A 24,001-nucleotide genomic window follows, 5' to 3' on the forward strand; every position below is an offset into this window, starting at 1 on the left:
TAGGAAAGCTGCCTCAAAATGTGTGTGCAGACAAGGCTGGGTTAGGAGTACGAGAGGGAAAGTTCAAGAGTTGAACTTTTGTTTCTCTCCGTGCTCTTTTGAAGAGCGTTACAGAGCGGTCGTATAAAGCAAGGTGACAAATCTCAGAGGGCTCCTGTGCTGTGCTGAGTGATGCTGCTGTTTCTTCGGAGCCTGGTAGCAGGAGGAGGCAGAGCATGGCCCTTTGCAGTGTTTTAGTGAAGTGCAAGATATATTTTCTGCCTTAGCTCGGGATGCTCTTAAGCACAGACTTGGGGCACTCAGCAGAAGAGTGCCTGTGCTCAGTCAGACCTCAGAAAGATACCCTGGTGCTTATTTATGGGGATCATTACCTTCGTAGGTATGGCCTGACCATTGTAGGGTCTAATTAACAACCTTAAAACTAAAAAATAATTGAAGTGTGATTCAATGATTCAGTAGAAGGCTGTCCAACCTACAGCATCGGTGCTGTAGCTTCTCTATCAACATATTACACTCTCTTGTAGCTTCTTATACCCATGCATCTTCATGCAGTGTGTAGGAGAAATTGTAGGACTCTTGAAGGAGCGTGCAAGTCAACTCGAAGTCATTGCTCACCCATCCTCTACTTTCTGTAGCCTCCTGAATGCATGGCCTGCAACTAATAGCTTGTTGCTAGCTCAGTGCTTTGAAGCATCACACAAGGGAGATCTGCAAAACCTTCAGACATCTTTCCCACCTACCCTGTCTTGAAGGGAAAATGATTGTTTTTCATCCTGAGATTTAATTAAAACCAATTCCTTCTGTCCCTCCTCTTCTGTACACCAGAAGAACACCACTGATAAAGCAGTCAGCCTCGTGAGCAAGCACTGATTGAACGTAAAGAGCCTTCTGGATTCACGTCTCTGGGAGACCTCACCTGTGGGCTCCGAGTGCCACTGCATTATATGCACTGGTGCAACTTGTGCAGTACCATGGCATCATCTTTTTGTGGCAGAGATTCATACGTAGTAAGAGTTAGACTTATTGAAAAAATGCCCATTTTTCTAATGCCAGGTTCTAGAAAGGCATTTGCATTCTTCCACTTCAAGACTGGGTTTTCCCTTCCGTGTGGCTTGGGCGCTTTACATGGTTCCAGCTTGCAGAGACGTGGATGTCCAGGGCTGTTACTGGAGCTTGTTCAAGCTTTCACAAGTTCTTGTGCTAATTGCCTAAGCAATGTAATTTAGCAGCGAGTTGGCAAAACGCCCTGTGCCATTGCACCAGGTAGGGGTGGCTTACAGGCTCACTGGCCTTCCCTTCCCAAAATTCATCCCCATGGAAGCTGGAGGCTTCGTGCTAATTCAGAGCCCTCACACATGAAATAGAGAACGCTTGGTAAAAGGCATGCATTGAAAATCCGTCATCAGATACATTATTTTTTTTAATCTCAGCCCTAAACTTTGTGGACTTCAAAGCTGGATTTTTTGGGTAACAGCGATGAATGGCATCGCATCGTGCTTTGTAGTGGTTAAGTCACTTTTGCCATGTTTTTTGAATAGCTTTTTTTTTTTTTTGGGTACTGGCCAGGTCTACAAAATTTCAGCTCTAAAGAGGGAAATTTTGGCAAGTCGAGTGACTGAAAATGGCAGAGGAACTCTTTTACATTCTTAACTGTAACAGATGTTGCTGCTATTACCCTGCAAGCCAGACAGCATGCTGCAGAACTAGGGGCTGCCACCAAGCCTATTTCTGCTGCTTGTTTCTCCCTCCCATCCCTGCCCTCAGACACGGGTTAGGGGAACACGGAACATGTTCCACACTTTGTCTCCCAGCGGTGGTTTCTTGGTGGAACAATCCACGTTTTGTTTCTTGTTTCCTCCTGTCTAGGCGTGCACTTCCCTACACCTGCTTTAGGCTTGGTGTTGGAAGCTGTGGGATATGAAGAACACAATCGGGAGATGGCATTTAGGAATGCACAGAGGGAAGGGGAGGGAAGAATCCTAAGTGGGATTCTTCTCTCTATCCCAGGGCAGAATGTGAGGGAAGAGAGTGTGGGAGCAAACAGCAGCAAAAGCAAGGCGAGGCGGCAGAGCTGTGGCCATGAGCTGCTCCTGTGCATCTCGGGCTTCTTGACAGCAAGGGATGTAAGGGGAAGAGCCCTCATCCCGTGATGTGAGCTTGAGATTCAGGTTTCCATAACAACTTCAGGTCTCCTCTCCGTGTTCCAGTGTTTTTGCTTTGTGCTGCTCCTAGAACTTGACTCTCCGTAGCAGCGCGGTGCGTTTGAACTCCTCTCTGGTGCTCCGCAGCTGGAGCGCCCATTGTTCTCCGAGGAGATGACTTATTCATGGCCAAGACAATGCAGGACAGGGAACATAAATCCGCACTATCTGTCTCTCTAGCCTTTACAGGAGCTGGGATTTTTTTGATCTCCCCCAAATAGAGACCTGCTGTCATTAGCTAAGCTGTCCGTGTGACTCGGTTCCTTGTCGGAGCCACCTGTGCCCTGACTGCGGTTACCTGGAGGGGACTGACCCTGTGGTCATGACTTCCTCCTGCTGCCCTGTCCTCGCTGCTTTCAGGATCTGCCCCTCGCTTCAGGGTAGTCAGAGCTGAGTCGGTACGCTTCAGTTTCATCCATTAAATCCCTCTCCTCCTAGGGGTGCCCCTTTCTCTACCCTTTGGAGCAGGCGGGTGTCAGCAGTTGTCAGGTACTGCTCCTTTACTGCTGTTACATCCTTTGGAGAGCAATTAAAAGCTGTCGTGGGTCGCAGGCTGGTTTGTGCGCAGAAATGCTCCCAACCTGGAGGAGCTCGGTGGTGGTGCTGAGCATCACGAGCATCTCTGCTGGCAGGGAAGGAGGCAACCCGCAGAGCTGGCCGCAGGCGTCCTCTTTGTGCTGCTGGTGGCACGGTGCAGCGAGTTCTGGGGGGGATGTGTATCCTTGGCCACTTGTTTCCTTTTAAAACGTCAATACAGCTTGGGAAAATATCTGTGACTATTTCTCCCTTCCTCCTGCGACTCCCCTCTTGCTGGGAATTGAATAGTCAGAAGTAAACAGGCTTTTTTTTTTTCCTGTAGCATGCTCTGTGCTTAGACCAGTTGGCGGTCCTTTGCATCAGAGCTCAGCTGTGCACTAGGGCACATCTCTGTTCCTTCCCCAGTTCCGCAGACAAAAAAGTTGTTAAAAGGCACCGAGAATCATGGGGGGAAGGCTTACAAAGCCCAGCAACTTGGAAATCGTGTCTGGCTGTGACAACCCTCTCCATGTGGGCTGAGAGCCAGCGCCGCAGCCCTACCACAGGCAGGGGTGGCTCTGGGAGCAAATTCACTTTGCAGCCCATCAGCCCGCAGAAGGGTTGTTCCCTGTGAGCACTAATGCTCCCCCCTGGCAAAAAAAAAGCAATGCACAGGGGTTTCTGCTCCGCTCTGTTGTCCCTCAATCCCGTCTTTTCCAGTTTGCTCCACTTTCAGTGTTTGCCACTGGGGAGGCTCGACTGCACGGAGGAGAACCAGGAGTGAGACTGGCATTGAAGTAATAAATTTAACTCTGAAATAAACGATACCTGTGGGTAATAGGTTGGAAATTGCTGTGTTCCTTGGTAACGGGATATAATTACAAGTACCGCAAGATCTGCGGGGCAAAGGTGCAATTATCCCCCTCATTTCCAAGGTGCAGTGAAAGCATCACCGTGATGTTGCCACAATTGAGTAGCATGGGACGGGGAGCTCATTGGGAGGATAACCACCGTTCAGCACACGTTCCTTTGTAATCTCTCCGTCCCGGGGCCCCCCTCTGCCCAACCATCCCCAAAAAAAGGCACGGTGTGCCGTGCTGAAATCCAGGCAGGCACAGAGCATCGCGGCTGCTGCGAGATTGCCAAAGGGTTCCCTTAGTAACTGCCAGGGAAGGCGCGATGAGTGATAGGACCACTTTATACCAGCGGGCAGGTCATCATTTGTTACCACGCCGTTCTGCAGTAATTAAAGGCTATTGAAGGATATTTTTGCACTGTAACCGGAGGGGGGGGTTGCTTTGTGTCCCTACACAGAGTTGCACGGTAATTACCGAGTAATGACTGATAGCGTTCCTGTGCTACACTGCAGTCGGAGGGTGATGTCCCGATTGCCCTAGCAGCACAGCCTGGCAAGAAATGCTGGAAGTGGTATAGTGATAGAAGTCCAGTGTAAAGAGGCAACATTTAAATACAGCAATGAACTTTTTCACGTCCATTGTAGTCCTTGAATAAAAACTCAGCCTGATGATTTGCCTCCCACCATCCTTGCTTATCCCAGTAAATCCTGCCGTGTGTTACTGGTGTGTTTGCAGTGAGAGCTGGCTGTGACTTTTGCCTGGAGCAGCTGAGATCTGACAGTTCTTGAAAAGAAGACAAATCGGGTGGGTAGCCTGGTGCCCTGGTTTGCCATAGCTCGAGGGACTGGGTGAAACTAAGAGAAATAAGGCCAGGAGCTGCAGGGCGGATCTCCGGAGGCTTTAGGGCCACTGGGCTTCTTGCTCTATGGGGGAACGTTTAGGAGGACAACTCTCCTATGACAAAGCCAGGAGGAGAGCTGCTTGTCACATCCGAGCCCCTCTCTCCTTTTGGAGGCTGCTGCAGTGCTGCCAGAGCCTCTTTTCCCGTGTGTGAGTCTGTCTGGTTCTGGGAGTGATGGTGGTTTCTTTTCTTTTTCCTTCTTTTTTATTAAAAAAATGTAACATTTGGGTCTTTGAAATTGAAATGGATTTCAGTCTTCCTTATATTAATTATTGATAAATGGAGCCTGAGAGACGGAGATGAAGCCTGGCATGATTAAAGACGGACAGTTTTTAATTTTATGTCTCTCGCGGTGACAGAGGAATCCAGTTTAATAGGAGTCATTTATTAAAAGGGACTTAATCACAAGCATCCGACTAATCGGGAGCGAGATAGGAAGGGGAAAGAGGAATGTGTAGGGGCAGGGGGCAGCCGGTAGGGATGGGGAATGCGATTGCAGCGTAGAGGCCCTCGGTGAGTCCCAGCACGTGTGGGGAACAGATGTGGAAACTCTACAGCCTGCCTGCAGAGGAGCCACAACCCAGCAAAACCAAGCAGTGGTGGAGCTGCTGAACTGGGACTGGCTGCTGGTGACTTTCCAGCGCTACCAAATTTATAATTCATGGCTGTAGGAATCTGAGTTTGTTTGCTCTTTGGTGCACTTTAGGATGGGAACGCAGAAGTGTTGTGAAACTACTGCAGAAAAAGGTGGTGAATGCTGGGCAGCTTCTTGGCTGGCAAACCCTGGGACACCAAGCTGGACAGACTCAAAGGAACCGCTGTGAAAAATGTTGCCTGAATTTTTAGCTCATTTGGTGAGAGTTTTGCATGAAGGCTGTCACCTACTATGCGGAGTTTTCTTGTTAGGTGTGTGCTGGGATGGTCTTGGCAGTAGGGAGCAGGCTTGTGATGCTCACAAAGCCTGGAACCAACGTCCTCTGTCTTTTGTTGACAGAAACCCAGGCTTGACGAGGTTTCTGTGTGGATTAATAGAAGCAGGCTTGATATGCAAGCAGTGAAGGACAAGACAATGAGTTAATATAACACTCATGTTCATTGAAGGGTGGAAACAGAACAGAGCATTGCTTTAGAGATCTTTCCACGTGGTGTTTTCCTCGCTATCATGTGTTAACAGGTCCTCAGTGAGGAAAAGGAGCCATTTCTGCCGTAGGGAAATGTTTATGGCCTTCAGAATTTGAGTTTTAGGGGGCTGAGACAGGCGGTGGGTTCTGGTAAGGGACTATGGCTTGAGGGGAAGGACCAGGGAGGATGCTCTCTTAACAGACTTGAGTTTCCCATTTTTTTCTCCCTCTCTCTGTTCTGTCCCCTGCACTCACATGGACTCCAAATGGTCTTCTATACTTTTATTAAAAGTGATATGAGCAGTCATTGTCCTTTGGCTTCCTCTGAGAGGATCCTTTTGTTCCCCACATGATAATCTTTTCTCTTAATAAAAAGTTCGTGCTGGTTTGGACCACTCTTTCAATTCGGGGAAAAGAGATTGGGGAAGGTGAAAGCAAAATTAAGTTCTTACTCCTTTATCTTTGGTGTTGAAATGAGCAGTGGTTTTCAGAGTGCTGGATGGCACCCCAGGGATGGTGCAAGAGCCCAGGGCTCCCTGAACCTACCCTGTCTGTATAGCTTCCAGCACTTTTGCCTTGTGAAGCTTGCTTCTTCTTAGAACAGACTCTTGAACCACTCTTCCATATTTTAGGATATAGATACCAGCTGTTTTATAGTGCTTGCGTGGCCAGGAAGCAAACACTTCTCATCAGGATGGCTGCTTACACCCGAGCTAAACGAAAGCGTCTGCTCTGCCCTTTCCTCCTCATCGTGCTTCCCCTCTTTGTTCCTTGATCTTTGGCTTCGTTGCCAGTTGGAAATCCTGCGAAGCCATAGTTGGGGCAGATGAAAAAGCGTGGCACCTGCTGATCAAACGCCTGGCAGGTAGGCTCCTGGCCAGGCTGCCTGAGACCTTCATGGAAGGCTGGTCTGGCTGGGAGGGAAGGGGCTTAGCATCCGTCATGCTGTCCTTTGAACGTGATAAAGACTTCAGCCATTTCCCCAGGGCACTAATGCAAAAGATTATAAAGCTGCTCTATAATTTTTGTCTATTCAGAATTTAAACTGCCATCAATCATCTCAAGTTTTTAGTGTCAAATAAGATAATGTAGCCAACTATATTATTAGAAAGAGCTGTGTTTCTGCAGCGGCGAATGGCTGTGGGTGCATCTGAATAGCACTTTAACTAGCTCTGCAATCTCTCATCGGCGGTGCTATTTTAAAAGAGCTCCAGTTTGTGGAGGTGGACTCTGACTCAGGGAAGCTGTGCTGAGGGATGTGGCCATCTACGAACTCCCTTGCAGGGTAAACAAGGAGGAAGAATATAGCATCACCTAGTCTTAAAATAATTTTCCCCCCGTCTCAGCATAAAATGGTTTCTGTGGCTGGAAAAGCTTGGCTGGGAGGCGTCGTGTAGAAGATCTCTTTTTGATGTACCCGATGATCGCTCCCAATGCAGTGTACTGCTTTGGTTTTATGCTCTCCAAAATGGATTTTTTCGCTGCTGCGAAGTGCTGGACTGACTGCCACGGAGATGGATGGCTCTGTGCAGATGAACAGCAAGAGCTAGGGTAGCTGGAAAGCAAGCATACTGCCACAACTCCATCATAATCCTTGACGGAGGGGTTTTTGAGTTCAGAAGGTGACTAGTCAGAGTGGCCCCAGGCCCTCTGTGAAGGACATGAGGAGATGTGAGAGGAGAAACCAAATGAGGTATGAGAGAAGATGGGAGGATGCCTGAGAGGAAGATGCAAAAGGACACACAAGATGACGATACAGGGAGCATGTGGAAGGGGACACTGGGGATGTGGCTGAAGATTCCTCTTGGAAGAAGGCAAACTTTGCTGGGGAGGTACTTTGGAGAAGAGGAAGGGGAGGCTGTGGCCCATGGGTAACCTGAAACAGAGCTGGGACACCCCTGAGGTCCCACAGCCACGGGTGGCCCACACCAGAACAGGGACACCTGTGGGGGACCGCAACCTGCGGAGGACCCAGGCTGGAGCAGAGGAGAGGAGGAAAAAGAAAGGATCAGGAGAAGGAAGGAAAAAGCAATAAGGAGCAGCAGGAAGAACTCACATTACCAACCCAAGCTCCTGCACCACACATCACCTCACCCAAGGAACTGGCAGGGACTGCCTGTAAGGGATGGCCAAAGCAAGAGGAGGGCACATCAGTTGAGGTGTGGGGGTGGGAGATGTCTTGGTCTGAAATTGAGCCTGGGGAACTGGGAAGAAGTAGTTTACCTAAGTGTTTAATTGTCATCTTTGTTTTCCAGTGTCTCCTTCAGTAAATAAGTTTGTGTTAATTGGCAATAAATCAAATTAAGCGGAATTCCCAAAGTCAAGGCTGTTTTGCCCATGACACTCTGGAACTTGCTCTTGCAAAAACTCCTCTCTCCCTCAAGGTTATTTATAATCCCTTTCACCTCATGATTTGCCTAAATTTTAATAAGCAGTAACGTAGATCTTTCATTTTCAGAAGGCTATAACATTATGCCTCCCTAGGAAGTTGTCGAGGCTCCAAACATGCTCTGATTTTTTTTTCCTCAATGCTATCTAAACAAGCCTACAAAGCCAGTGCTGGGAAAGAGCTGAGAAAAGGCTTATTGGCTTCCTTCACTTTGGTCTCTTATCCAAATAAAATACTGACTTGATTGTCCATGAACTCTCATAATGCCTTTATACAGCGGTGTCCAGAGGACAAAAAGGAAGGCTTATTATTTCCTGTACTGGCAAGTGACTTTAAGATAGTGACTGCACTCATCATGCATTATAGTATAATGAGAAGAGATACCTGTATTGATCTCTTAACAGAGAAAGCACAACGAGCCATAAAAATGATGTATGGATTGCTTCACGCCATTGAAATGCAGCCATCTCTGGTGCAGGGCCTGCTAACTACTGATGCGTGCCGAGGTTTGGGGTAATGAAGAATCCCAAGGAGGTGACAAAGTGACAAAGTCACCGCGCCGCACTCTGGTCCCCCTGCTGGGCTTTTCCATATGGCATTGAATACTCCTGACCCAAGGTTTTCAATCATACGTGGGTTGTGCGCGGGGCCAGGCCTGGCTTCCTTACAAGACGAAGGATGCAGGGAGGAGTACGCAGATGGTTGATACTTGTAATTTTATTCCTTTCCACCAGTAGGGAGCAAAAAGATACCAGCCTTGCATTTGTGTTCACTTGGCTGCTTTTCGGAGGCTTTTGTTTTAGTCCTGTAAAATCCTCCAGGTGGGTTCAGTCCTCCTGCCCCATTGAAGTCAGAAGCCAAACTCCTCCTGCTTCCCCGAAACCAAGCATTGGAGGCACCTTAGAAAAAAGCCCCTTTGTTTTGTTTTGGAGTTTTTGTTTTTTCTTTAGAAAAGCTCTGAATGAGCAGATTAATTCCCGGCTATTACAGTCATAATGACCTTTCCACTAAAAAAATAATAACGGCCATAAGGGTCTCCAGCCAGGCCATTGTGGGACCCCTGGTGCTGGAGGCCAAGCGCCTAGCCAAAAAAAATCACATCTTAAAATATAATTGGCTCCAGCAACAAAGAGAGGGAGAGCAGAAGGAAGAAAGGAGAAGTCAGCAGGTCAGATGGTGAGGTTGCAGACGTTCATATCTAAATGGCCTCACGACGCACCATTTTGCTCCTAATGACACGGGATTAGGGGAGGAACATAATTGAGGTTTTATCAAACATGCAAGTGAACAGCAAAGCCCATCCCCCTCCTTCAGCCGAAATTTTAAAGGCCTTTAAGGATTTGGAAAGCCAGATTTAGCAGCTGGAAGTCATTGTCTCCCTCCCCTCCTCCTCCTCCAACCCCTTTCCCATTGCCCCCTCCATTTCCTATTTCTGTTTCATTCAGTAATTAACCTTTTGAATAATCTTCCTTGCGGAGCTGGCTAAGCTGCTCTTCTGTTTGCCTATTGTTGAGTGTCCTTACGCCAGAGACGGGACCAGGAGTCGTGAGTGACTGGCGGATCCAGATACGTGGAAGGCAGATTTAGCAGGGGGAGGGAGCGATGGGGGGAGAAGGCTTAGTGTCTTCTGGCGATCTGGAGGAGTTGTGATTTGAGATTTCCTTTGTTACAGCCAGTGTTGCTCTTTGTGGGTGGCTTTCCTTTAGGCTCTGCAGAACGGGGGCCAAATTTGTTGCGACCTCGAAGTGGGCAGCATCTCAAGCAGTGCAAGCAGCTGAAGGCTTTGTCCCCTTCTCTTCCTTTTCAGGAGAAACTGGTATTTTTTCCATTACCACTTGCACTGTATTCTCTTTATCATTCTCCTTTTTCTCTATCACTTGCTCCCAGTTGTAAGTCCACTACATTCCTAAGAGAGCCTGGTGAACTCTTGGCAGGCGATGTGTTACAACAGAAAATATCCATCTCTCTTCTGACCCTTCTCCAGTAAGTTATCTGGGAGCAAACCATGATTTTATGCTAGGTTTTACTCTAATTTGTTCATTCATCTCAGTTGTGAAGTAGTTAGCAGGGGGAAGGGAGTGGTGGGGAAGAGCGTTTAGCTCCTTATGTTGATGAGGAGGATAAAATGGTAAGATTTCTGAATTTTTCGCCTTGGTCTATTTGAGAAATGTTTTTTCTGAGTATTTATTCCTGAACTTCCATGGCATCTGATGGATCGTGGATGCCATATGACATCCTTGTTCCTAGATGAGTGAATCTGAACGTGCTGCAAGTTGCACCCTTTAGCCTGTTGACAAACGATCTATGAATATTTATTTGTAAGTGTTCAATGACTCCGTTAGTTATGGAGTGTGGAGGGCTGTTCAAAATTACCTGCAAGGCCACTTCAGAGTAGTATGTGTACATTGAGATACGCCTGAGTTCAGGGTGTGCACAAATATGTTAACATTATCTGCTTTTCAAGCTCTGTATAAACATCTTCATTCTTTCTTTGCATACAATTTTCTCAGAACTTACTGGAAACAATGGTCTTAAAGGTCTGGCTTAGACTTGACCCACCCATCTTGTTCCTTCTCATTGAGACCTTTGGTCCTTTTCTCCTGTAAGTTTCTGTTTTTGAGGTGTGTAGAGCTGGCTTTGTGCTGATGGCTCATGGAGAAGTCAGAAAGCTGGCAAGCATCCTTAGTGCATGCTATTTGGGAACAGCAGCCTTATTGAGCACACTGGTGGTGTTCACATCCATGCAGTTCGGCCTGTAGGCAGAAACACTGAGCTGGTACAACGTGTTGCAGCACCTCCTGTGCAAACGAATAGGAAATTATGTGGCCAGAGGCCCTCGTATCACCAAGCTTGGTTGGATGTCTGTAAGCTAAGTCTGCTGTGTGCCTGCAAGGACCAGAGCGTGGTGAAAAGGGTCTGCATCCCACACAAGTGTGATGTTCTCTCTGAGCAGTCAATGACTGTAATATGTTGCTCCTTTCTGCCTTGGGTTGTTGACTGCAATGATTTTGGATCAGGCCACCGTAAAAACAAGATTTCGAAGCAAAATAAATATTATAGGAGTTGTTTCGGTGTACTTTGGGATGCGAGCCTTTTGGGTTTTTTCTCATTCTGCTCAAAAACAGTAGCAAAGCCGTGTGTGAAGTGTTTATCCTTAATGTAGCAGCATTAGTGCTTGTAGCCTTTCTGTGCAGCAGCTAATACCAGGCTTCACTGCATAAAAACTAAATGGTGGGTTATAATGGCAGGACAGGAGAAGGCCTGAGTTGAAAGTACATTAAATATTGGATTTTCAGTTGTGTTGAGTTATGCTTGTAGCTTTGCCACCAAGCTCTACAGTTTCTTTTTAAAAGCTTGTGAGAAATCTAGTGTAAGCACCTTGAAACTCCCTGGAACAATGCTGTCTTTTTGCTTTTCTGTTGGTGCAGTGATCCAGCACTGTGATTCTTAATGGTGGAGACAGATCTTGTAAAACTCCTATTTTTTTTTTTTCTGCATGCAAAATAACTCTGGGAGATAAGCCTACTTGATGTTATAGAGCCAATTCAGAACTAATTCATTGTATTTATTTTTAATTGCTCCCTTATGACAGCTAATACAAGTATTCCACATAATCCTTAAGATTTGTCTGATGCTCTCAGCCAAATAGGAGAGCAGCGGTATTTTCTTGATCATCTTCTGATGTGCTCATCTTAAATGCAAATGGAAGTTCTTTGGGGCAGGAAACTATACTTCTGTTTTGAGCATACCTGTAACTCTGATTTAAATACTGAATGATGGTAAGAGTAAGGGTTAAGTTGGTCCTTTCTGATTCTGATCGCTGCAAGGAACTAGATATACTTGTCTTGGTGTTCTGTCAAGATTTTTTCTATCTCTGAACTGAAATTGTTGATCTTCTGTTCTTTTTTGCTCATTCTGTAACTTTCCTTCTCTCTTCCTTCATAGGTAAGTCTCAGTGCTTTCTAATCCTCTCCTCATTGTCCTTAAAGTAATGGTAAGTTAACTTGATTTAAATACTTTTACAATTATGTCATTAAGTAATTTGGACTGTCAACAGAAGTGTTATGGTTGCGCCTGCATCTGATAAAGATGGGGGGGGAGGAGGGGAGAAGATGTGCACAGCTTGTTCTGATTCCTAATCACGGTTAAACATCTTGATGCTGTCCTATTGAGTAGCAGGGGTAAATTCCAATATCTCAGTATAACAGATGATCATCCGTCGAGTCCAAAGTTTGGGGGTGTCGTTAAAAAGACCTCGGCATTGCAGTGCTGTGTTATAATTGTGGAGAAATGGTTGTGCTATAACATTAAGAAACTATTCTTAGGTGGCAAGGGAAGCGGTATGTTCATGTAGGATAGGGTATTAGCAGCATCCTTGAGTTTCCAAACAATGTTTTGTTTGTCAGAGACTTGGTCCGTTCAATATGGCAGTAATCCCCTATGACAACTGAATTCTGTTGAAGTTCTCGTAAGCCAGAGTAGAAGGTGAAGACCAAAATGCACTCTGGAATGGACACCAGACACGCATCCCTCTCAGATCAGCCTACTGACGGCAAATGGGTGATGGGATTCAGAGCGCAGGTATCTCAGCTACTGTCGAGATGTGGTCTGCTGAGATAAGTAGTCAGTCAAGCTGTTGCCTTAAAAGAAATTTCAGATCCATATCTTAAGCCTTGCTCAGATGGAAGCAGCCAGAGTGGTGCATTTTCAGAATTGCATGCTATTTTTTGACTAAAAGTCTTGATTTTACAGGTAAACCTTACAGTTTGCTTCTCACTGTCTGCCTTGCGATTAAAACGTGTGTCTCAAATGTCTATGCAATACTTAAAGCAAATGAAAAAAAGAAAATCAAGTTGGTTGATTTTGTAGAATTAAGTTACTTTTGGTCAACTACTCGAAATTCTTTGGCTCTTGCCAACATTTTCATGTGCATTGGTTATGGCTCCTCCAAGTGTCTAGGTTCTGATCGGATGCTCAAATAATTTAAGTAGCAAATAGTTACCTGGCATGTTGGTAATGGGAAGATGCATATAATCCAGATGTGGTCTGACAACATTATTACAGCCTTGTAGTTTAAAAAAAGAAAAAAGTATTCAAAAAGTATGCAATTTATGTAGTGGTTGAGGAAGGTGTATCAACACGCAGGTTATCCAGATCCAGCACAAAAATGTGCTGTGGTTTTGTGTTTAATGTTCTGCAGTAGCAGGTGTAATTCATGAATCTGGGGTTAGAACTGGCGCTGAAGTCAACAGCAGAGCTTTTTTATTTATTTTTTTTACCTGTGTCTTCCTGTACTGTGCCATGGTCTGTAGTCCTCAATCATATAGAAAGGAGTAAACAAAACTCAGCAAAGTTAGTCATCTATCCGAGCATTTCAAGCTTCATTAGAATCAAAAAGTCTGGAGACATTGTTTTCAATACGGCACAGGACAAAACTCGGCGGTGTGACTACAAAGCGAGAGTAAATCAAAGTGCCTAAAATGACGTTAAAGAATAGGGACAAAACTCTCAAAAGCACCTCAGCTGCTCAGGAGCTTGTCTTCCTGAAAAATCAAAGGACGTGGGGATCTGAGTTCCTTTTGAAAGTGGGGCTTGTTTTTAAAAGCTACTTTTGAAAACACATGCTTTGCATTTGCAAACTTGTTTGTTCCCCACCTATTGAACAGGCTTATTAAAATCAGTATCAGTTGCCCTGATGTTCAGAGCGCTGTGGTTTCTTAGTACTTGTACATAGCCTGCTGATCAAGAGAAAAGCCTTCCAGCGACTGATGTGGGGTGACCTTGTCATATGGCACAGAGTGGTGGGATGGCTGTTGTTACACCGAAGGATGAAAAGGAAACCTATGGGTTATGTGGTCTCATGAATTTGTAGTGTGGTGGGGGTGGCTTTCCACTAATACTGGAGTTGGAGGTCCTTCTCATGTCCCACTGCACTGAAGTTGTAAAAACCTCTTTAAATCCCCATCCTGAGTGTATCTGAGGTCAGGTAACATCTGCATGTTCTAGCGCCCACGTGATCTTAGTTTAAAAGAGCTCTTTCTTTCCTGGTGCTTACCTGTCTGATGAATTTATAGTTTGTAATCATACCCCTTTATTTCTTGCTACCTTTTCTATCCCATCTTCCTGTGTGTTCACACAGGGAAAGGAGTGAAGGGCTTCCAAAAAGACGTCCCGAGCTTGATGCAACACCATTTTGGTGAGACACTGGGCAGCTACGATGTATCCGAACAAATCTTCACCTCAAACAACCTTGCGCATTGAGTTTATACAGGAGAACACGGCTATAAAACTTGCAACTCCGCTGCTTCAACAGTGCTAAAGTGGCCAGATGGATTCCAACCTAGCAGTATAAGGGCTCCCAAATCTGCACGGTGACATCTGATGGCATATTTAGTGTTGGTGCTCAGATGGACTTTGCTGCAGTGTTTCTTGAACACAGCTGCTAGCCTGAGCGTTCCTTATTAATGAATCACAAAGAGGCACTGGGAGCGGATGTATAGTTGTAAGTGATGGCTCTGCAAATATTTTTTTTTCCTTTGGCTTTTAAATTACCTCCTTAGTATTTTAGGGGTTGCAAGCTGGTGAGAGTGGTGTACTTAGGGGCCATTTGTGTGTCTGGAAATCGCCCTCATAAAGCACTTCTCAGGTCAAGCTTTCAGGTGTGTTTTATTTGGGGTGCTTCTGTAGATGCCAGTCCAGAGCTTGTCAGGCACTTTATGACCATATATCGGGATCTGATACAGAGATGGATTCCAAGCGAGTGTAAAGCATGCCGCCTTGCTATGCCTTTAAAGAGCTCATCAATCTTCAGCATTGGTGTTCTGGCCTGTCTTGGACCTTTGGAATAAAGTTTCCTAAGCAGGTCTTTATGCAAGGCCTGAGTTAGGAGCTTGAGGTTTTACTGAATTGCCGTGTCGTAGGCGTTGTTGCACTCCTGTACTTGTGAAAATATCATCGAGTTCTGCATAGCTGGTTATATTCCCGAGGCTCGAGGAAACTATTTCCCGACTGTCAGGATCAACAAATGGCTCCTGTAATGCCTTTGATCATTTTCTTATTTACTGACAATTTTATTTGTTTTACACTGCCTGAATTTCCTTCATAGGTCTTCCAGACGACACCAGCATTTAAACACAGCACTACTGTCCTTCCATTCTGTTCAGGTCCCCGTCACTTGCTTTTTACTTTCTCTTCTATGGAATTTGTGTGACCCTAGACCAGGATGACTTCACAAGCAGAAAATTAGCTTTCATAAAGAACTGACTTTTTGGGAGGAGCCCCTGTGCCCAACCACAAAGTGATAAATCTGAACATGTTTTAACAGTAAGCAAAACGATGCTTTGCTGAATAAATTACCCCTCCACGTTGCCCTTCTGGGAGGCACAGGATGGTTACTTTAATTAAGGGTGGAGGTAAGCATGTGGTGGATGCTATTCACATGGAGCCTTTCTAAGAAGAGTTGCTGGATATCCCTAGCCCTTCGCTACTGGTCCACCCGTGCTGTTGGTAAATGCAGATGAGGCAGTTGGTGCTCAGCGTATCGTATAAATTTACCGTGATTAATCTTACCGAGTCTTTTGCCAAACATCCCCTAGTGTCTGCTAAGCTGTTTTCTCGCAGAAGCCAGGTGGGCAGTTGGCAAGAAGTGCTCATTAGCAGCAGGAAACGCCAGCTCTTCCTGCGCTGCACACACCCCACCGACCATCCTAGCAACAAAAGAGCTTGCGTAGGGGTCCACAGCTGCATAGCCGAAGGTCTCCAAGCCATTTCGTTGCCCCTCTGATGCCATAGGCATTTTTGGCAACTCCACACACTGACCTTACTTGCTAAGAAAAAAGAATGGCTGAAGATGGAGCCTGGTTCTGATGCTATGGCTGAAGAATGTAGAAGAAGTAGGATTTGTCTGCCAAATTCCTACAGCTTCCACTTGGCTAAGGTACCCTAAGGTAAATTCGCATGTATTTGGGATGATGCCAGCACGTGCATGGAAATTAGGATCCATTTTCTCAGTTATCTCCTACTTGTGCTCTGCAGTCCAGGTTACGTAGTGATTCCCAGCTTCATACCTCTGAACTCTCACCTGCGCTTGCTTTGGAGGCGCTGAACTGATGCACAGCCATGGGCAGCTGCAGAATCACAGGTGACTTGGTCCACAGCTGCTAGCATGCCTCTGGCTGCACAAAAGAGCTGTCTCAAGAAGCTCCTCTGAGCCTCTCTTCCTGGAGGGTGACCATGGGAAGAGGAGAACCTTGGTTTTTTTGTTTTTTTTTTTTTCCTGAAGTGTACAGTGGCTGCTGTTCCCTTGTACCTGGCAACAGCAGAGTGGTTTTGTAGCGATAGCTCTGGGTTGGAGGGCTCCTGAACAAGTCACGTACCAGAGGAAAAGGGGAGATGAACATCTAGCTTTTAGGATCTGCTTTGTTCTCATCTCCTGCAACTTTTCTCCTCTTGCCTGTTTTTCCTTTCTCTCATAGCTCTGTCTGCTAAAATAATCGGTTTTTCTCTGCATGAGCTTCTGTCATTAGATGAAAGGTCATGGATATAATATGAATCTGGAACGATAAATACAGTGCAAAATGGATTGAAATGCACATGGCAAAGAGGGTTTCCAATTAAAAAACACTTTGCCGAGCTTGCACCAAACAAACAGTCACACAGCCTCTGATTTCTTTGCTTATAATTAGCTGCCATTGAAAGTTAATTACTTTCAGGACTGAAGGAAATGAAAGTTAAAGGGGAAAAAAAAGGAAAAAAAAATCTTTAAGAGGGTTGCAGTGGAAAATAAATCTTAAGTTTTTGCATAGCACCTGTTCTGTGGAGATGGGGAAAAACAGTTCAGGTTTTTTGCATCCTAGAAACTAGAGCTGGAAAAAGAGACATGAGTACATCTGGCACTTGGGATGCATTCCTGGGTTCCTTTGGAGGCTCTGCATCCACAGCCTATCCCAGAAGGTGTATGCGAGTTTCAGATGAGATCCCTGATGTGATGGTACTGTGTGAAGGACAGCTACCACAGAAGGCCAGAAGCTCTGCTCCCCATTTCATAGCCTGTCCTCAGAACCCACCCAACCCAGGGACCATTCCTGAATTCTCTCATCTGTCCTGAGTGCCCCAAGTACTGGACTTCTTACCTCTTTTTCCCAGCCACGCTGGAGGTACCTACTGTAGTTAGAGCACATGTTAATTCAAAACAAGACATCTGAGACTAAGTGTTTATATGCACAGGTGAGAGTACAGTTGCTTATTTAAAAGATAATCATGCTATTTTAGACTACACAGTGATATTTCCTCCAGTTTAAAAAAAAAAAAAAGCAAAAGGCTGAAGAGCCCAGGATTTGCAGTGCTGGTTATTCTTGATGCCTCCATTTTTAGAGCACTGTGATTGAGAGCTAAGAAAGCTGTGTTTGTTTGCAGCAGTTCTTGCTGTACTTTCCACTGATCAGGCTGCTTCAGTGTTTTCAAGTTGGGCACCTGTAGGACCAACTGTGCAGTCAAGTCACCCTCGAATCAGTCTCTGTAAGTGATGGTGTCTATCTCCTTTGTAGCAAGCTGCAAAAAGCTTGGTAAGGGACAGAGAAATGTATGTTCCTTCTCCATAAAGGCAGTAAACTTCAAATTCAGAGAAGGCAGGTGCAAGTTTGTTCTTTATTCACTCAAGTTTCATGAATCAAACAGATACTTTGGTTTATCTCATTATTATTAATTACATCAGCATACTACCCTTTGCTGTAGGTGAAGCTTTGGCATACTTAAGGAACATGACAGGCTGTGGTGATTCCAGAAGAGGGGACCATGTTTACTCTCCTTAAAGCATCAGGTATAAGATTCAAAATGTCACGAATGAGTGTGAGATCCTTTACCAACACAAGATCTTACTCTCAAATTTTGAGGTAAAACCAAGCCATTCTGAATCTAAGTTGGTGTTGAAGGGCTCTGTTTCTCCTCCGTTACCGTTAGGGTCTCCTTTCTTGTGCTGACACCAAAACACAAAATAAGAGGGCATGCAGAACGTATGCTGGGTACAGCAACATCTTTAAATAAAGGGGGAGATGCTTTATGAGGCAGAGGGGCAGCTGATAGTTAAGCCTTCTCTTTCCCTTTGCAGAAAGGGAACGGAATAATCCATTCAATTACAGAAGGCAAAACACTTTGCACTCCTCATGATGTATCCCATGTTTTTTATGTAAAGGGAAGACTTTGGAAAAATGAAGCAACTCATTTCACTTGATAAGCCAGTGAGAGCACCTGTAGGCTGCTTCAAGCTTTCCTTCCAGCCAAGGAACCAGGAGTTATCCCTAATCCTTTCCTCCAGGGGCACAGGCCAGCCTATCCTTTGAGGAACCGGGCTCCCTTTGAGCATCCCTCCCATTGGTGTTCCTAAACCTTCTTGGGGAAGGCTGACGGAAGCTTTTGGAAGGGGCAGGAGGAAAATACAGCAATTTCATTTCACTTGGAGTCACCATGGCAGCAAATTACTCCTTCTTTCCCACACCTTGTTTAAAAAGAAAATGGGGAGTAACAATGGCAAGCGAGGCCTTCAGTGAGAGTGAGCAGTAGAAACTCATTTACAGCTGAAAAATATATAGAAAAGAAGTCAGGAAACTATTGAATGATTTGTAAAGGGAGCATGGTTTTCTTGTTTGCTGTTCCATTCAGTGTCCTCTGTGTTAATCTCTTAGAAGAGAGACAGGCCATTTTCTCAGCCAAGAACAATTTACCTGTGTGCTGGCACACAGTTAAGAGCAATTTAGAAAACAAAAAAATACAAAAAAATCCCCTTCCAAATTAACATTTAGCTGGTGACGTTAAGGGAATTATTCTTTCTTTTCCCTCCCATTCAGAAGTTGAGGAACCAGGAGCATTCTTGCTCTCTGAATGCCTCCGAAGCCTGCTGTGTGCAGGCGTGGGGCGCAGCGTGCCCTGAGGGGCTGGGGGCCAGGCTCTTGTGGGTCCTGAGTGCCACAAGCACATAGTTTTAGCACAGGGCTTCTTTCCCACTTGGCACATTGGCAGCTCTTTGGGCCCAGTGCTTCTGTGAGGAGCTGCAGCTACGTGTGGGGAGCGTGCTGGCTGTTTGAGCTCGGCTCTACCACCCTGGTGCCTGGTGGCAGCGCCTGGTTTCCAGCTGATGGTGCGATCCCCTTCTGTCTGTTCAGCAGCACCATAATGCGTGTGTGTAGCTGGCACAGGAGGTAACCAACCCTCCTGGTTCTGCAGATTGCATTTCAAAGTCCTCATGGAGCCAGAGGAAAGGAGTGCATCTCCCAAACCGACCAGCGCAGTCCAGCAAACCGAGGCTGTGCCCTTGCCTTACCCCTACCTATTCACATGGATGCAGCACAGCTGCATTTTTACCAGGGTGGATGCTGTGGGACACGAGGATGTGCCTTGTACACTGCTGGCTTGACCACCCCATCTCACAACTGTCTCCCCCTCCACAGTGCCCCTCCTGGCAGCGATTATTAGAGACAAACCGGGGTCTCCCCTGCAGGATAAAACCCCCTTGTATGTGAGTGCTCCCATCTTCCAACCCCCATATTCCTGCAGGGCCTCAGTTTAAAATAAAGATGAGAATGGCTCCAGGAGTAACCATTTTCCTGGTTGTATACAGCCTGTGTTCCCACTCATCCTCTGCCTTCTTTCTCCGTCAGAAATCCCTGAGCCTTCCCCTGCCTCCCCGGAGCAGTCCGCCCCATCATCTATTCCGCTGCCGTACGTGCCGCGTTTGTTTCTTTTTCTTTTTATTTAATTTAATAAAAACAGGAGTGCGGGGGCTGATTTGCATATTCATGGCTCACTTGATTAATAATTGATGAGAGGGCCTGGGGCAGGTGGTTGAGAATAAAAAACATTTAGCAGGGAGCAGAGGGGAAGGAACAGAGCCCCGGCTGGCACGTGTCCGCAGGGGGAAGAGCTGCCGGGGGCTGGCGGGGAGGGAAGGGGAGAGGCAGCAGTCGACACAGTGTTGAATGTCACCAGCGGAATGTAATTTTGTCTATTTAAATATTTAATCACGTCCTCCGAAGCTGTGACATTTCGAGTCCCGGGGGCTTTTCCTCCATCCAGCTTACGGGTAGGAGAGGCAGGGGCAGGGAGGTTTCTCTCCCCGGCGTGGGAGGAGAGGAGGGCAGGCCAGGGATCGCGGGGAGCCCTGTGATGGGATGGTGTTTGCTGGTAGGAATCCGGAGAGTTTGGAGGGAGCTGGGGTTTGATAGTCTCGTGCCAGATCTGTTTGCAGCCCAGAAGTTCAAAGTTATTTTCATGCCAGGCACAACTGCTGGCTTCAGGTGCTGTAAGACCTCGTTTCTGGCAGGGAGCATCCCCCGTGTGGTAGCAGGGGGTGGGGGGCAGCTAAGAGCACACCAGCTTCTTGGGATCTCGTTCAGTGAAGCAGCAATGTTGGCTCCCTCTTCCCTCCCCAAATCCCCCTCCTGCTCTCCCCTGCAAGGCTTTGCCAAATAAATGTGCCAAATAAACAGTGCTAGGCTTAGGCTTTAATCGACCTCCAGGGTCTGAGGGCAGGAAGGTGAGGTATTGCTCCATGCTTTTTTTAGAGTGATCTGAATACATACATCCTGAATACAGATATCCCATAGCGTTCATCTCGGGCTCTGCTGTTGCTTCTTTTCTCCTAAAAGTGCTGCTGAGAAAACATTTTGGGTGGCTCAGTGATGGATCTGGTACTGCAGATGTGGCAGAGGTAGGGAGACATGGCTAGTGCAGGAGCAGCCATAAAAACTCCAGCCTTACTTATGTTGTTAAATTAATGGTTTTAGTTTCCAGCTTTGTTATTAAGGCTCTTGGAAGGTGGTGTGATGAGCACCCTTGTGTCAGTAGCTGGATTTTTACTGCTTGTCTGCATAACAAGCAGAGCAGGGCTGGATTTTCCATGCTGATGAGGTAAAGGCTTCCATTGGTAGCAGTGGTGCAAAGTCTCCCTGCTGCCTCCTCAAAGGCCAGGGCTACTCTGAACTCACTGAGCAGAAAATAAATGTCAGTCTGGAGCGATTCTCACCCAGGACTGGATTCTGATGCTTCTGGTGTCTGCATATTCCAGTGTCCATTCCCATTGACTGTGACAACACAGATCTGGTGGGGGAAACTTGGATCCACAACAGATTTTTTTTTATCTTTCCGTGGGTGGTTTGATGGTTTATTTATGAATGGTCTTCACGGATCAAAACCAAAAGCAGCCTTAAATAATAGCCCAAGGAGACGCTGACCAATTCATTCCATTAAAGTCTAGCTGTCTATTAATAAATGGTCAGACGATACATTATGGAGCAGAGATAAGTAATTGCATAAATCCTAAGTAGTTATTTATCAATTATATGGTATTTAATGATGCAACTCTTCTCGTTGCTCTGCTTGCTGCTGGACAAAGGGATCAGCTGTGAGCTTTGCACCCTCATTGCTGTGGTGCCGCCTCTCCCAGTGGTCCCTAATGGGGGAGCTGGGATCTTGACGGGCTCTGAACTGGCTTTAGCTCCTACATTGGCACCTGTCCTTACAGTACCCCAATGGGTCTCTCTAATGAGACACCTGGCACGCTACATTTTTGTAAACGTATCAAGGAAAGTTGCAAGGGTATATCCTGTCTTGTGTTCCCTTTGACTTGTCTTTTCAAGATAAAGAAAGCAGACAAAACTTCAATGCGTGGAGTAATCTGAGTATCCTGCAATTCTGTCTTTTCTCAGGATTTAGTACATGCTTTGGTAACTTCATACTCCTGTTCTCTACCCCCCTGAAAATCATCCCAGAATGTCAAGGACTGATTCAAATTAGTACATGAAATAAAGCAGCTCCTCTAGTCTTTGCAGCTAAACTTTTTTTGAGCTGAAAAATAAAAAAAAAAAAAAAAAAAGAATTGAAAATATTTAATACGTAGACTTTAGTGGAATACCCTCTGCTATATTTTTCATGCCTGAGGCGAAAAGATTCTCGTAGCTAATACCAAACAAGAGATTGCTTTGAAACCTTTTTTGCTCAATACCAAAGGTATTTTGGGAGGACAGGAAAGGGGGAGGGTCCTGGGTATGCTTTTTCAACTTTTGTTCTGAAATTTAGGTCAATTCTTATTTTAACAGGTCTTTATTCGCTCTTCTCTTGGATCACGAGCTCCTAATTTGTAGAAGGAAAAGCATCTGGGGTGGATGTAGCTAGACATCTTTATCCTGCCTCTCTGTACCTGCACGTATTGGTGCTAATTTCAAAGCAAAAATTCGTATCCAAATGAACTTGAATGGAAGACGAGACAAGTGGCTGGAAATTTGCAGTCGTATCAATTCCGTGTGCCTTTCTGCAGCGGAGTTTTTCACCCTTGCTTTATTGAGGGCTTGAAGCTCACTCCTGGATACCAAAATAGGCACGTAACTTTCGCTAGATCAATTTTCTGCTTTTGCAGAGAATGGCTCAGCCTGCCTTGGTGTCTCTAGTACTTCTGCCCCTATTATCGCTGTATCTAATCACAACTGCTGAAGTGATTATCTATGTATGTCCCTGGTGGAAAAGAACTGTTGTTATTCCCATTTTGCAGAAGGGGAGAGAGACACCAAGCAAGTGCGCGAGTAGCGTGAGGGCCCAGGGGAGTCAACTGAAAGCAGCATCTAGGGAAAACTGCAGGAAATGCTATTTTGGTACAGAGTACAGAGCCTTACTGAGTGGCTGATTTCTGTAATGTGAATCCCACTCACTGGGACCTGATGGGAGATTCATCAGTTCATTTTCTACTTGCAAGCTGGTGGTAAACAACCAGTCTCTACCAGCACAGGCTGTGATTTAACATCAGTGTGTCTTAGCAAAGTTGCTGATTGGGTTGACTGGAAAAAATTTCCACATCTGGATGATTTTAATCATTTTTTTTTTCTTTCTTTGTTGACATCTGAGACCATGGTGGCAGGAAGGAACTGTGTGCACAGTTCGTCTCCAAGCAGCTTTCCAAAAAACGTGAAGGTAGAGATGGTGGTTTGTAGTTCAGGCCCGTTTCCTCGCTAACCTCCTCCACTATGCAGTTAACCTCAGCAGTGATTGTAGGCGTATTGTACCTGTCTTACAACCGTCCTGCTGGTACCATGCACAATTAATATGACACCGGGGAATGTAATACATGCTTCATGTCACAGAACTCAATTCATTTAGCCGTTTTCTTCCCTGGATATATCTTGGCTAAGGTCAGTGGATTTGCACTGAAATTGCGTTTGTCTCTCCGCGCACATTCCGCTGCATTGCCACGAGATCCCAATTAACAATGTCAGACACATTTTCCTCCTTTTCTTTTAATGGGAGAAGAAAACGCACAATAAGCTGATTTTTTTTTTCCACAATGCTTTTTGTGCGCACGTGCCTCGGCACAACCAAGGGAATACCCTTCTATTGCTAAAAATAATGGCTCTAAAGTCTTTGCCCAACTGTTAACTAAGATTCGTATAGCATGGTGGATAAATCATCTATTTAGAAGGTCGGAAGCATTATGTTCCAATCCTGTTAAAGTTGTCGTTATTCAATATTTCAATTAACTCTTTTCTGCTGATATGATTATATATTAATTAAATCTTGCTAATATTTCCAAAGCCATGATAGAGGAATGCATTTGATCAGATATTTCTTTTCATGTGCATGAAAGGCCTGCCAGGGAGAGGACTGCAGAACCGTAAGGAGATATGCTATCTCTAAACAGAAAGGACTTTAAGGAAAGGGCTGGGGTGGGAGATGCTCGCAAGCGTCTTACTCTGTGTGATCCTGTATTTTTCACCACTTTAAGACAGCGGAATCGCAAAGAAGTAGTGCAGCAGGCTGTACTTCTTTAGCTACTCCTGTAATAATAATTCCGTGTAGCAAAGCTTCATAGATATTGGAGGCATTTCCTCCGTACAGACCCACTTCAAGCCATAAATTAGGGTTCCTGTGATGTTTCCAATAAATACAGGTTATGCTAAGTCACAAGGTTCTCTGAGGTCTGAATGAGGCAATCGAGTTTAGATGGTGAAAAGCTAAATTCTCCCTGCCCTTTCCATTGG

At 45.7% G+C, this 24,001-nt stretch overlaps 1 protein-coding gene and 1 long non-coding RNA gene across 2 annotated transcripts in view; both read left to right on the plus strand.

Annotated features, from left to right (window-relative positions):
- LOC110352272 (uncharacterized) overlaps positions 1 to 15,364 on the plus strand; it is a 40,594-nt gene extending 25,230 nt beyond the window's left edge. The window contains exon 2 of the long non-coding RNA XR_002400971.4: positions 14,125 to 15,364. This is a non-coding gene — a long non-coding RNA (uncharacterized lncRNA). The remainder of the gene's footprint in view (positions 1 to 14,124) is intronic.
- Positions 1 to 24,001, plus strand: part of LSAMP (limbic system associated membrane protein) — an 876,454-nt gene that overhangs the window by 275,921 nt on the left and 576,532 nt on the right. The window lies entirely within an intron of this gene.

Source organism: Anas platyrhynchos, chromosome 1 (assembly GCF_047663525.1).
Source record: "Anas platyrhynchos isolate ZD024472 breed Pekin duck chromosome 1, IASCAAS_PekinDuck_T2T, whole genome shotgun sequence".
In the NCBI taxonomy this organism is placed as follows: Eukaryota; Metazoa; Chordata; class Aves; order Anseriformes; family Anatidae; genus Anas; species Anas platyrhynchos.